We start from the raw sequence: 13,371 nt of genomic DNA, 5'->3' as shown, positions 1-13,371 counted from the left end.
AGTTGTTTGAGAGGTTATTTTAGGATAGATTCTTCAATGAAGGAAGCATATACTTTCTTTGTGTGAAAAATGAACAATATAATTTCTATCTTCAATTTGTTCAATAAGAATTAGGGGGTATTATATTTACATCTATGAATAAAAAAAGAGGTTTAAATGTTGATCCTTATTAACCCTAGCCGTCATTTCTTCCGGCAAGTTTTATCAAAAAGGAAAAACAAATGCTTCGATATGAATTTATCTTTCTATTAGGCTCCCAAACTTGGTCTTAATGTGTCAATGTCTAAATGCATGCTTAACTAACCTTTCAGCTCAAGAACCTTATACTAATGTTCTTTTTTTGTCCATCCTAAAACGTGTCAATGAACTTGAGCTGAGATCTTCGTATTGCCTTTCCAAGGGCAACATTTGAGTTAACTACCCAATACTACATTTTAGTATTTCTTTATCTCTGTGCCTTGTTAATGAATTTGTGTTGTTGCTCACAATTGTCTTACCACATGACAAATAGAACCCCAGTTAATGTTGAATATGAATCATAGACTATTTTAAATATTCTTTCCAGTTTAGTAATTATTTAAATTTGTAGTAATAATCAAAAAAATTATGTTTGGTAATTCATTGAGAAAATGACAGCATATGGATATAAACTTTCACCTCATAATGTGTTTGTAGTACTTTCAGGATTCCAAATTCAATGATTTCAAAAAAATTGAAGACCACCATCCAACATTCTGACAAATTACTAAAGAGATGGTAAACACTTTCGTGTATCTTTTGATCAGTTGCATAAAAGCAACAGTCTTCTCTCTTGAACTAATTACCTGTTATGATCTCGCGCATTTTCTCTCTCCTCACCATATGCCTCTATTTTCTTAACAGATAAATATTAGAGACTCCTAAAAAATACGGTGAGTTTGTAAATTAGAGAAACCTCCCCCCATTTGTTACTTTCTCCTTCATTTTAATCCAAATTATTAACACCTCCCCAAATTATGCATTTTGGTTTTTTTTATAATCTATATCAAACCTTCCCAAATTATGCATTTTGATTTTTTCTATAATCTATATAAATCCTCTTTCTTATTGGTATAGGATATTTGATCTATTGTACCTGCATTTGTATTAGGATATGGCACTTGGTTGTTGTTTGGAAAGTGTGAGAAGTGGTGCGTCGATGGCGAAATGAACAAAGACCCATTGTGATTAACTAAATTAAATGGTGCACACAATTTTAGTTTCAAAAGATATGCATACCTCATTGTGACAAAAAATCTTTTGTTGCAATTGATTTTCATATTGGGATTATTTTTAAGTGCCTTTTTGAGAGGAACTTTTCAAATGTACTCTTCAACTTTCTCCCTTCAATTCGTGTGATTAATATGTATAAAGCTACAATTTTTTGAAAAAACAAAAGAAAAAAAATTCCCAAACCCTCGCCTTACGTACAAAAGAAACAATAAAAAGAAAAAAGAAAAATTAAACCCAAAAATACAAGGTTGCTCCTCCGTGTTCTTTACAATGACGCAAAAATTGGAAAATTAAATTAGATGTTTTTTTACTTTTTTTTAGCGATTTTCTTCACGCCAATCCTCCTCAGGAGTCTTTTGCGGCCTTGATGTCTCTCTCCATCACAGGTGCTTTCTCTATATGCTTTTTCTACTGTTTTGTTTTCTTTAATTAATTAATTAATTAATTAATATTATTATTATTATTATTTTGATTTAATTAATGTGTTAAGAGTTAAATTTCAATTGACTATTTTAGTTTTGCCGATTGAGTACAGTGGTTGATGATACATTGATTGACTATAAGTAACATATTATGAGCTCTCACTTAAATAAGTGCTCATGGCTACACCATTCATCGTCTTGGAATTAACCCATGTTGCCCTGTTATAACTTGAAAAATTATTGGGACTTAGATTATATCTATCCATCAGTAGCAAGCATGAAAGTTAGATATCTATGTTCAATGGAATTTTCTTTGGGGTAAAAGGTATATATGCTACAATATTTTCCTTACTCAACCATGCTTTATATGGTAAGACCTTGCATATTATCACCTGCATACTATCATTATGGCTTTAAACCTTGCGTATTTTGTATTGGATATGACTGCATGAACATGTATTAAGCAATGGAAAGGTTTATATATGTGCATATCAGGTAGACATGAAGTAACAATTGTTCCAATTAACATGCTTATACTATCGTTAAAAGAAAATTGAGTCGTTAAATTAAATCTTGTGGGTTCTACTTTTTTAGTTGCTTCGCAAAGAAATCTAGCAAAGTATCCAATAAGGCATATTCAATTCGGCATGTTCTCTGGTGACCATGTCATGAACGTACTCCTCTATTCTTCTTCTTCTTCGGTTTTATATGTGTACTTTTAATGATTTACGTTTATTATCTTTTAATACCCATAAGAAAAAAAAAATACCCATGTTGATGTATGATTTTGTTTATTCACTTTTTATTTCATGGCCTCCTCTATGTGTAATTATCGCATGACTTAGGAAAGATGTTCTATATGAATGCTACACCATCATATTCTAAGTAAAGTAGGGATGGATGCATGCAAAAACAACCATTGTACGAAGTCGTTAACACCCAACCTGTAGCCTATATCATTTTCATGGTATGATTTGGCATACATCTCCCACAATCCATATTGTCTATCCTTCACAACCACCTAAGTGCAACATTGTGGTCATTGCATTGAGAACAATATATATGAAAATTTTAATACCATTTGCTTTGGTTATCTAGCATTGAACTTTCATTTTACTTTGCTAACTGGGTGTTCGAGCTAGCTTACATGCACCTCGACTAATCCCGAACCCTAGGCATTGAACTTTCAAAATATAATGTTAACAAACTTAACATAGTAAAAATTATACTACGTATCATTAGTAAACTATTAGTAAACTTTAATCTCAACTTTTGTGTATTAGTAAACTATTTAAATATTGAATACTAATACTAGAAAATCGTATTAAAATTGGTTTTATTCATGCCTGCCTCAACTAAAATTTATTTTTTTCAAGGAGAATGATGGGTAGAGCATGTATGTAATACACCTTTTACCAATTTAATTTAATCATCATATATGATATATGTAAAACAATTTTTAATATCACTCGAGTAATGTTTTATTAATTTTACTGAAATATTGGTGCTTCCCTTGAAATGTAGGACCTAGCTTCGAGCTGTGGTCTAATGACTCAGGTAAGGTTTCTTCTATTTTTAACACATCTAAAAGAACTTTGTGTATTGCCATCTTTATATCCCTTATAGGCCCATATAAATTTTGAACTGGGTTGACATAAGTTAAAGGATGTGTACTCTAGGGCATGGATTGTTTTGCTAATTAATTGTATATAATTGGAATTAGGAAAATATGATTTAGACGTAATTAATAAGAGCTATCTTCTAAGGAGACTTTGGCCATGCCTCTGTAGCCAATCTCGGTGCTATCTAAACATGGGGTTGGAACAAAGTCCTCATCTCTACAATATGTTAAGCTTGGTACACTTTGGATATGAGCTCAACTCTAAAATTTAGGAAATGAAATGGATCTCATTTAGATCAATTCAGAGTATACATAATTATATATCTTCTCCCAAATGTCTTTGGTCAAAGTGTATTGTATACTCAAGAATAACTATTGCCCATAAAATTAGGTCCACTCCTTTAGCCTACCAAGTTGCAAGTGAAAACCTTTCAAAGTACTAAAGCGAGCCATTGAATAGTGATAGTGTAATAACTACTAATTTTAGATTTAATGTTTTATGTAGAACTTTTTTTGAAATTAGAACGGTCACGCTTTTTTGTACAAATATACCCCTGCTCTTTGTATTCTGATACTTATTCTTTTGCACTTTTGCCTTTTCAGTCGCATCTGGAGGTGTTACTCAATGTAATTAACGTACTCAGTGGACTATTATTACCTTTCACTCTATTGATAGGAAATATTCAGGTCAGATTCCATTCACATTCGTTAAATATAACTATTAAAGTTTTATTATATGGATAGTATAATGGGATCGTATAACTCAGATTAGCTAATAGGGATTACACATTATGTTGTAGGCGATTTATCATACAATCATGGTGAAGGAGAGGAAAATGCAACTTGAAGTGGTGAGATGGAATAGTGGATGAAACAAAGGCAACTGTCATCACACCTGAGAAGTAGAGCACATAATTTTGAATGAAAAAAGTGGAGAAAATGAGATGGAGCTAATCAGATATTTGCCTATGGGATTAAGAAGGGACATTAAGCGATATCTATACTTGGATTTAATCAAAAAGGTAACACGATGCTTTATTATATTGTTTGGCGTGTTTCAAGGTGTTTGTTATTTTGATATTGTAAAATCTATTTTTCTTTGATTTTTTACCCCCTCTTACCGGTTGCATGCTAGCTAACCATAGTGTTGTAATTCATGTACCGTACATAATTGAAACTGGTTCAATAACTTATGAGGAATATCCATTTCAACCAAGTGTATAAGTTACAAGGTAAGAATCTCTCAATATATTTGGGTTGATGTATGGAGTTAGTTTGAGTGTTTGTTGAGATATATAGTTGCATATTCTTTAACCCAATAGATAAGTATAACCTCTCAGAGTCCCATCACTGCAGAGTTTACTCTATTAACTTATAAGAGAATTAATTAGTTCCAGGTGTAAATTTCCATATGTGTTGGCTTTTAAATCAACCGGTTTTGCATCTTCATTCTTTTATTTTTGTTGTTATTTTTATTTGTCAACCTGTCTACAACTAAACCTTTTTTTTTTCCTTCTTCTTTCAAATTTGATGACTCATAATGAAACCTCAATAATAGGATACAAAATACAATATGATTCTGCCTAATAATTTTTGTGCTTATTTATCTGGAATTATAGATCTATATATGATAGTTGGGAAGTGTTGTTTTCTACTGAAAATATTGCTTCAAAAAGCTTCAAGTGGTTTATCGATTTGGATGTGTGGGTTAGTCACTTCCATGCTGCTATCAAAGTGTTATCTTATGTTTTTTTTCTAGATTGTTACTCTGCATGGTAATAATTTACTGCTAATGGATGCATTTCGTTGATAACACTGCTTGCACTAATCTACCAACTAAGGGTCCACAGTCATGACTTTAATAGGCTAATTAAACAAAAGTGGGCATGCTATTGATTTGAGTCATATTGAAAAACATGGTGATATGGCGCAAGTTTTGTGGAGTTAGTTGACTGATGTAGAAGCTTGCCTGCAAGGTGAGTACATTAAAACTCCGCTGAAGTGAAAAATATTTATCCTTGACTTAACATACACATTGAACCTGAAACCGACCAATTATGGAGTTTTGAGTTTACAATGGTATATCAAGAAAAGATTATATTGGTCTAAATAGATTTTTGTGCATTTGGTATGTTATTGGTGTATTTTGTTTCAACAAACTCTTAATTCTCGACCAATGAATCAATCAATCGTTGCCTTTATTTTCTTTGTCTAACACACTCTATTATCTTTTTGAATCATCATTTTGGAGACATTTAGTTGATTTTTACCTTTTTGTTATTAACGGACACTATTTTATCATCTATCAAATAATTTCTTTTGAGACTATCACTTGATTGACAGGGTTGTTTGTAAATTATTTAGTTTTGACTGTAGGTCATATGTGTTAATCTGTTTCTAATATGGGTTGAGATGAGATGAATAATTAGATTTCAACAAATTGTTTTATATGATATTGTTTGGATTAGTTTTGCAATTCTATTTATTTTTGTAAATTTGGGTTTTCTTAGTTTTATTTATTTATTTTTAGTTTGTTGAGATTGTACATTATTTCAGTAGCAGTAATGGCGCTGATTTGGAACATTTGTAGTATGCGAGGTTAGGAGATTTAACTTGGTGCCATTGTTGATTTTTACTGAAGGTGATTTCATTTCTATACCAACAATTATTATATTGGTTCCAAGTACCCTCTTCGCACGTACATTGATCAATAGTTTTTATTCAACTGTAGTATATTTTTTTTAATACAATGGAATTGAAATTATCATAGTTTGGTTATTGTACTTTTAAATTTGTGTGGTTGTATTACATGATAGAAATCTACTTAATTTAGATATAATCAAGGAATGATAAATAGAAGAATTCTATGTGAAACATGTTCTTTAGTTTAGGAGCTTAGGACTTGAATTGTATTTCCTTTTAAAAGTACATTACATTATTTAGAGTTTGTCTATAACCTATTATTTTGTCTATTAATAATCACATCAGTGCATAGAATTTCGTAATGGATAAGGTTATTTCCCTTATCCACCACAAGTCTTAGCTAAGAACTTTGAGTCAAAACCGGATTTAATTTTATTATAAGCCACAAGATTGTCCTGTTTTTCGTTAAGAGCTAATGCTTTTGGGTTTAATCTATATTCTTCTCATTGTTGGTACATAACCAATCTGTAAGTTATGTATATCTTCCAAAGTTGGAGACTACATGCTCTCACAAGAACGAGGGTGACAAAGAGAAAATAACTATCGTTGGCGTACAATACATACGACGTCAATCTTTGGAACTAGCTGTTGGTGTTATTGCTCCAAATGTGTAAGCAAAATTATCTCCATGCTCTTACTTAGTTCATTTCACTTTAGTTGATTGGTAACTTAATCTCTTATTTCATATGTTGGAATTAGGACAGTGTTTAGGTCCTATATATTTTCAATGGTGATATTGTTTAAGAATTGTTTCCACTATACTATTATGTTATCCTAAAAAAAAATACTATGTTTATTTTGAAAGAAGAATTTGCTGAGTTGCACTAGGGTAATTACAATTATTGCAAGTGGTTTAATTACTTATAACTGGATCCCTTGCAAGTTTTTATATATTCTTTTACATGTCAAAAAGTGAAAATATATTTTTAATTTATAATGTTTATGCATAGATGTAGTAGCCATATTCAGGGATGTATCACATAAGTAATGGGCCAAGAGATAAGGCCCAGACCATAGTGTGTATTGGGCCCAGAAAATGGGCCCAGGACCAAACTATGCCCCATGAGTAACCCTAAGAGAGGGATATAAAAAGGAGGAGAGGAGGAGATGGAGGAGGGGGGCTGGGAATGGAGGCAGAGAGGGGGAGAGGGTGGAAGTGAACTACGGCGACTTGATCCCGAAATGGGTACGTAGGCAACCTAATTGGTGCAGCCGATATCAAATATAGCTCTCATACTAGGGGGATTATTGCTTGCGGTATTGTGTTGTAACAAATGGCGTCGTCTGTGGGGACCCGATTTCAAACTTCTAGCCGTCAAGTTCTAATAATAGTTCACTACTATTTGAGCCGTCAGGTCCAATATTCAGTGATCGAAACCCATAAAATTTAGCCCAAACACTCACCTGGGCGTGAGGATCAGCAAAATCCACTACCCCATCTTCCATTTCCATAGTCAAAGCAGACATTGCATACCCATCTTCACTTTTAAACCTTTTTAATAAATCCAAGCAACTTGTTTTAAAATGTGGTGGACCAGTTTTCTTCTTCTGATGAGCGGTTATGCCAATTTATGTGAAAACTGGTTGAGTTTATTTAGATGTATGGGGTGAACCTAAGTTTATGAAGGAAATGGAAGTGAGATATCACGGAAAAGCAGTGGCGAAAGGGTCGTTGGTGGCGTCGACAGGTGGGTGTGAGTCAAGTCAAGTGGAATTGGGACTTATGTTTTCAGTGTAAACAGTGGGTACCGCCTTCGGTGTCGTATAAGATTGAGGCGTAATTGAGTTTGGAGCCTGAGAAGAGTATTGTTGGGAATTTCGGGATGTATTGAGTTTGGAGTGAAGCGTATGGGTGATCTAGACATTAAACCATTTCGAATAGCACGTTATATCCTTCTAATATGGCTGATGACAAAGCAGCTCAACTTTGTTCTTTATGGCAAGCTCGTTTGGGAGACTCTGATTGGTATCCGTTTAAAGTTGTTCACTGCGGTACGGATGAGGAAGAGGAACATGAGTTAGTAATCGATGAAGAGGATAAGAAGTTGAATGATCTCAACGAAGATTTTGGCTCTGAGGTCTACGAAGTCGGGTGTACTTCTCTGAAGGAGCTGAATGAATGTAAAAGGAGCTATGTAACTTCAAGGAAAACCATAAAGCATCTTTGAAGGAGGCTATCACTTTGTTGCTGAAGATGTTGCCTAACTAGCTAACTTGATGGTGGAATAGAATTCCTTTATTTTGGGGTCTGTGGTTAGTTTTGGAAATATTTTGTGTGTATGGTTGGGACTTGGGAGTTGGGCCTTCTGCTGTAACCGTTTTTTTGGTAGATCTGGTAGTGTTAACTACTAGAAAGGGTAACGAAGGGAACTTCTGTAGTTAAGTAGGTTTGTTGCTGGGAGTGAATTTGTTCCATTTTGGCTCTTATATGCTACTGGTGGAAATGATTTTGGCTTGTTTAAACTTTGATATATATGATGTGTTCGATATTGGAGCTATGGGTATTGTTTTTGGTTGAGATCGTTGGTGGTTTTAGGAGTGAGTTTAGTAGCACTAATGGTGGAGCAAAATTCCAATTTTTCGAAATCTTATTTTGTTCAATCACCAAAAATTTACAGATTCCACATAGTTAATAGTTCAAAGTCAACTCAAGACGTGAAAGACTCACTCAAGTCAACTCAAATCTACTTATCAAACTCGTTAATTGGTGGGGTCTTAAAAAGGAAACTGAAGGGTTTTTTGAAGAGATGTGAGAGTTGGGGGTTAAGCCTGATGTGGGTTCGTATAATTATTTGGTTGATGTGTATTTCAAGGAGATGATAGGGAAATTGATAGGGCGTTAAAGGTGGTTGAGAATATGAGAGATGGAGGAATGACTCCTGATGTTTATACGTACATGAGCATTATCGGTGGATTAGGGTTGGTTGGTCAGCCGGATAAAGCGAGAGGCGTGTTGAAGGAGATGATGAACTAGGGATGTTACCCTGATATTGCTGCATATAATGCTATGATAAGGAATTTCTGCATAGCGAAGAGGGTCATGGATGCTTGTACCTTGATGGATGAGATGGTACGTAAGGGCTTGGGTCCAAATGCTATAACTTATAGCTTATTCTTTAGGATTTTCTATTGGTCGAATGACTTTGGGCAGCTCCTGGAATTTGTGTAAGAGAATGAGGGAGGCTGGATGTCTGCCGAATACACAGTCTTGTATGTTTCTTATTAGATTGTGTAAGAAACAAAGAGGTCTGATGGCAGTCTTTGTGGAAGGACATGGTGGAGAAGGGGTTTGTGTCGTATATTTGGGTCTCTGATGTGTTGTTTGATTTGCTTTTTGATCTAGGGAAGTTCGAAGAAGCTAAGAATTGTTTCTTGCAGATGGTTGAGAAGGGGCATAAGCCATGTAATGTCTCATTTAGGAGAATCAAGGTACTAATGGAAATTGCCAACAGGCATGAGACTCTTAAAATCTTGTTGAAGAAGATGGGTATTTTCTGGCCAATAGTCGGGGCCTTGGCGCAGACAAAGAGAGGCACCCCGCCTACTTTTGAGCTTTGGTTATGTCTCCATTGTTGATTGGTCTAGTTTAAGGATTTGGATGAACAACCGATTCTCATTTGTTGCCCTGTTCTTTGTTGCAAGGAAGCACTGCAGGAGTAGAGGTTTCAAAAAGATTATATGGCTGGCAGTAAGCTCCTGCGCCAAAGATGTGTAACATTTATGTAGATTATGATAGGACGAAAGGGACCAAGATGAAAGAGGAAGAACATAATCTAAGCAAGAATTTCTTAACTGTGGTCATGGACAATGCTTCAGAATTTCTCGTAGATGGCCGTGGTTGTTTCACGTCTCAAAGTGTGCCAGGAAATAGGATCTTACATGTTGAAGTAGGTTGATGTGTCTGATTTGTGGAGAATTCCTACACTTATGGTTGATCGTCAAGTCTTGGACAACATAGCTTTGATCTATCTGATTAGAAACAGCTGTCCAGTTCTGATATCCTTTTCAGCAGAAGCCTATTTTTCACGGCTTGATGAACTAATGGATTGTTTAGATCTTCATGTGGGTAGGGTCTTTACTGATGAGTGGAGTTGCCGACCCTATTTAAAAATTCCTTTGCAGGTCGCACCTTGGATGCATGGTTCATGGAAGTGTCCTAAATTGCAGTATGATTATACATATGTTGACATGCATTGCTTGGATATAGCGCAAGAAATCCGTTCTGCGTAATTGGATTGCTGCTTCACAAGACGATGAAGGGCTGATTGTGTTGGCGAATGATTGAAAATATCACTAGGTGGGAGAGAAAAAATGGGGCCGCCAACACTATTTGGGGTTTGGGAAAACCAGATAAAGAGGGCACCTTTCCAGAGAACAGGGAAAAGAAGCCGTAACAGAGGGAGGAGGGGGTTCGAGTCGAGATCGGGTGTGTGAAAGAGAGAGCTTAGAGGCGTAAGCTGTCATCTTAGTAAGACCTAAGTGCGTAGAGACAAGTGCTAACGCCATGCATGAAGGCCTCGGTTGTGGTTATCAAAGGGTGAAATGGTGAGGAAACAAAGGCGCAGTGGAAAGAATGTCAAAGATCCGAATGGTGTTGGGCTAGACAATTTGAGGAATGAGAAGTCCCCAAACAGCGACAACCGGTCGAGCCCGGTGGAGTGGGATGAGCCCCCGCGGATTAGAGATGCTAGAGATACATGGGGAAATGAGAGATAGCCCCAACGGTGACAACCCAATCGAGCCAGCCATGGGTGGGATGAGCCCTGGGATCGAGATCTTTGGAGATACAAGGGGGCAAGGAGAGAGCCCCAACCGGCGACAAACCCGGTCGAGCTCGGGAGTGGGATGAGCCCTCCGCAGATCGAGAGATGCTAGAGATATATGGGGCAATGAGAGAGCCCCAACCGTGGCAACCGGTCGAGCCAGCGAGTGGGATGAGCCGCGGATGGATCGAGATGTGATATATATATGGGGCAATAAGAGAGCCCCAACCGGCGGTGGGATCGAGCCCGAGTGGGATGAGCCCTCCGCGGATCGAGATGCTAGAGATACATGGGGCAATAAGAGAGCCCCGGCGACAAACCCGGCGAGCCCGCAGAGTGGGATGACCCGGATCGAGATGTTAGAGATACATGGGGCAATGAGAGAGCCTCAACCGGTGACAACCGGTCAAGCCTTTGAGTGGGATGAGCCTCCGCAAATCGGAGATGCTAAAGATACATGGGGTAATAAGATAGCCCTAACCGGCGATAACCCGGTCGAGCCCGCTGGTGGGATGAGCCCTTCGTGGATCAGAGATGCTAGAGATACATGGGGCAATGAGAGAGCCCCAATCGGGACAACCAACCCGCCGAGCCGGTGGAGTGGGATGAGCCCTTCTTCGGATCAGAGATGCTAGAGATACATGGGGCAATGAGAGAGCCCCAACCGGCGATAACCCGGTCGAGCCCGCAGAGTGGGATGAGCCCTCCGCGGATCAGAGATGCTAGAGATACATGGGGCAATGAGAGAGCCCCTATAGCAGAGCCCCGAAGCGAGCCCGAGTGGGATGAGCCCTTCCTGCGACGAAGAAAGGCAAGAGAGGCAGGTCAAAGAGAGTAGCCCCAGAGCCTGGTTGAGGCACAGGTCGGAGATACAAGAGATGTGGACATAAGATCCGAATCAAACATGGGGGCAAGCTGAGTTGCCCCTCATCAGACTCCACTCCTTAGTAGAGACAGCGGGGGTGATGAGCCCTCCGTGGACATGAGATCCGAATCAAACGTGGGGGCAAACTGAGTTGCCCCTCATCAGGATTCATTCAAGAACAGAGACAGTAAGGGTGATGAGCCTTCCGCGAGCCGGAGTTCCAAACTGTAATTGGAAGGGGACGAGGTCCTTTGCGGACGGGATATTGAGGTCCATGAGTAAGGGCAAAGGGGATGAGCCCTTTGGCGGATACAATGTTGAGTTCTGCAAAAGGGTGAGACACTCCGTGCACATAGTAGTAAGTTATGTGGAGGAGAGCTTATGGCCGGGACAAGACACTCTACGGGTAGGGTAGTGAATTTTGTAGATGAGAGTGGATAGCTGGGTGGAGACACTTCGCTGGCATGAGAATTGAGTTTGAAGAGTGAGAGCAAAAGGGATGAGACCCTTCGTGGATACGCTAATGAGTTATATGAATGAGAACCGATAGAGTGAGGCACTTCACAGACATACGGTCTAGTAGCAGAGTACGTGGATATGAGATGTCCTGAGGAGAAGAAGGCTACGTACAGTCACAGGACAATGTGGATATCTAGAGTTCAAAGAAAGAGACAAGGAAGTTTGAGGACTTCTCGGGTCCGCCGTCGTCATCGCCACCGAACCCGAGAAGGGGGCAATTGTAGTAGCCATATTCAGGGGAATGTATCATATAAGTAATGGGCCAAGAGATAAGGCCCAGACCATAGTGTGTATTGGGCCCAGAAAATGGGCCCAGGACCAAACTATGCCCCATGAGTAACCCTAAGAGAGGGATATAAAAAGGAGGAGAGGAGGAGATGGAGGAGGGGGGCTGGGAATGGAGGCAGAGAGGGGGAGAGGGTGGAAGTGAACTACGGCGACTTGATCCCGAAATGGGTACGTAGGCAACCTAATTGGTGCAACCGATATCAAATATAGCTCTCATACTAGGGGGATTATTGCTTGCGGTATTGTGTTGTAACAATAGAGATTTAAGTTTCTGATTTTTTACAAGAACGCAAAACTGGATTGGGGTGCATTAATGTGTAACATGTGTATTTATAGTAGCAAAATGTAAACCATATGATTGATTCAAAGGCAGACAGTTAGCCACTGTAGTATGTCAAAACAATGTGTAACATGGGTATCTATACTAGCAAAATGAAAGTGAGTCATGTTCGTGAAGTGTTAATGTTTGTTCCTTACCCCTTTCTTGGACTTCTTTGTTCATCTTGCTTTGTTAATGAAACTGATTAACTGATGACATCTCTATTAGATTATATAAGAGGTTTATTGTAGGCTTGCATCTTTAACTGCTTGCAGCTCAATTGTTTGTTATCTTCATTCAATTAGTTTTTTATTTAAAGTCACTAACAGGGACTTTTCTATCATATGGAACACATCTTTTGTTTAGAATGTCCACGTCGCCCATCTAATTGCTTACTCATATCACCATAATACCCTAACTTTGGACCAATGCTGCCTAAAGAGGATGGTCAAATGAAACTGAAGGGCCTAGCAACATTACTTTTGAACCAATGCTGTCTAAAGAGAATGTTTAAATGAAGCTGAAGAGCCATTGAAAAACCCAATACAAATTTTTCAACGTATTTGCGTCTTTCATTCATGGCCTTCCAACTAATGAAATGTATGCACTGCTCCAATCTA

At 37.9% G+C, this 13,371-nt stretch overlaps 1 pseudogene; it reads left to right on the top strand.

The window, feature by feature from the left end:
- The first annotated feature begins 7,898 nt into the window (after positions 1 to 7,898).
- LOC147507980 (putative pentatricopeptide repeat-containing protein At1g02420 pseudogene) lies at positions 7,899 to 9,573 on the top strand (annotated as a pseudogene).
- The last annotated feature ends 3,798 nt before the right edge of the window (positions 9,574 to 13,371 follow it).

The sequence above is a fragment of the Coptis chinensis genome, chromosome 3 (genome assembly GCF_015680905.1).
Source record: "Coptis chinensis isolate HL-2020 chromosome 3, ASM1568090v1, whole genome shotgun sequence".
Lineage (NCBI taxonomy): Eukaryota > Viridiplantae > Streptophyta > Magnoliopsida > Ranunculales > Ranunculaceae > Coptis > Coptis chinensis.
Note: the sequence above shows the minus strand (reverse complement) of the source record. Positions and strands in the feature narration are given on the sequence as shown.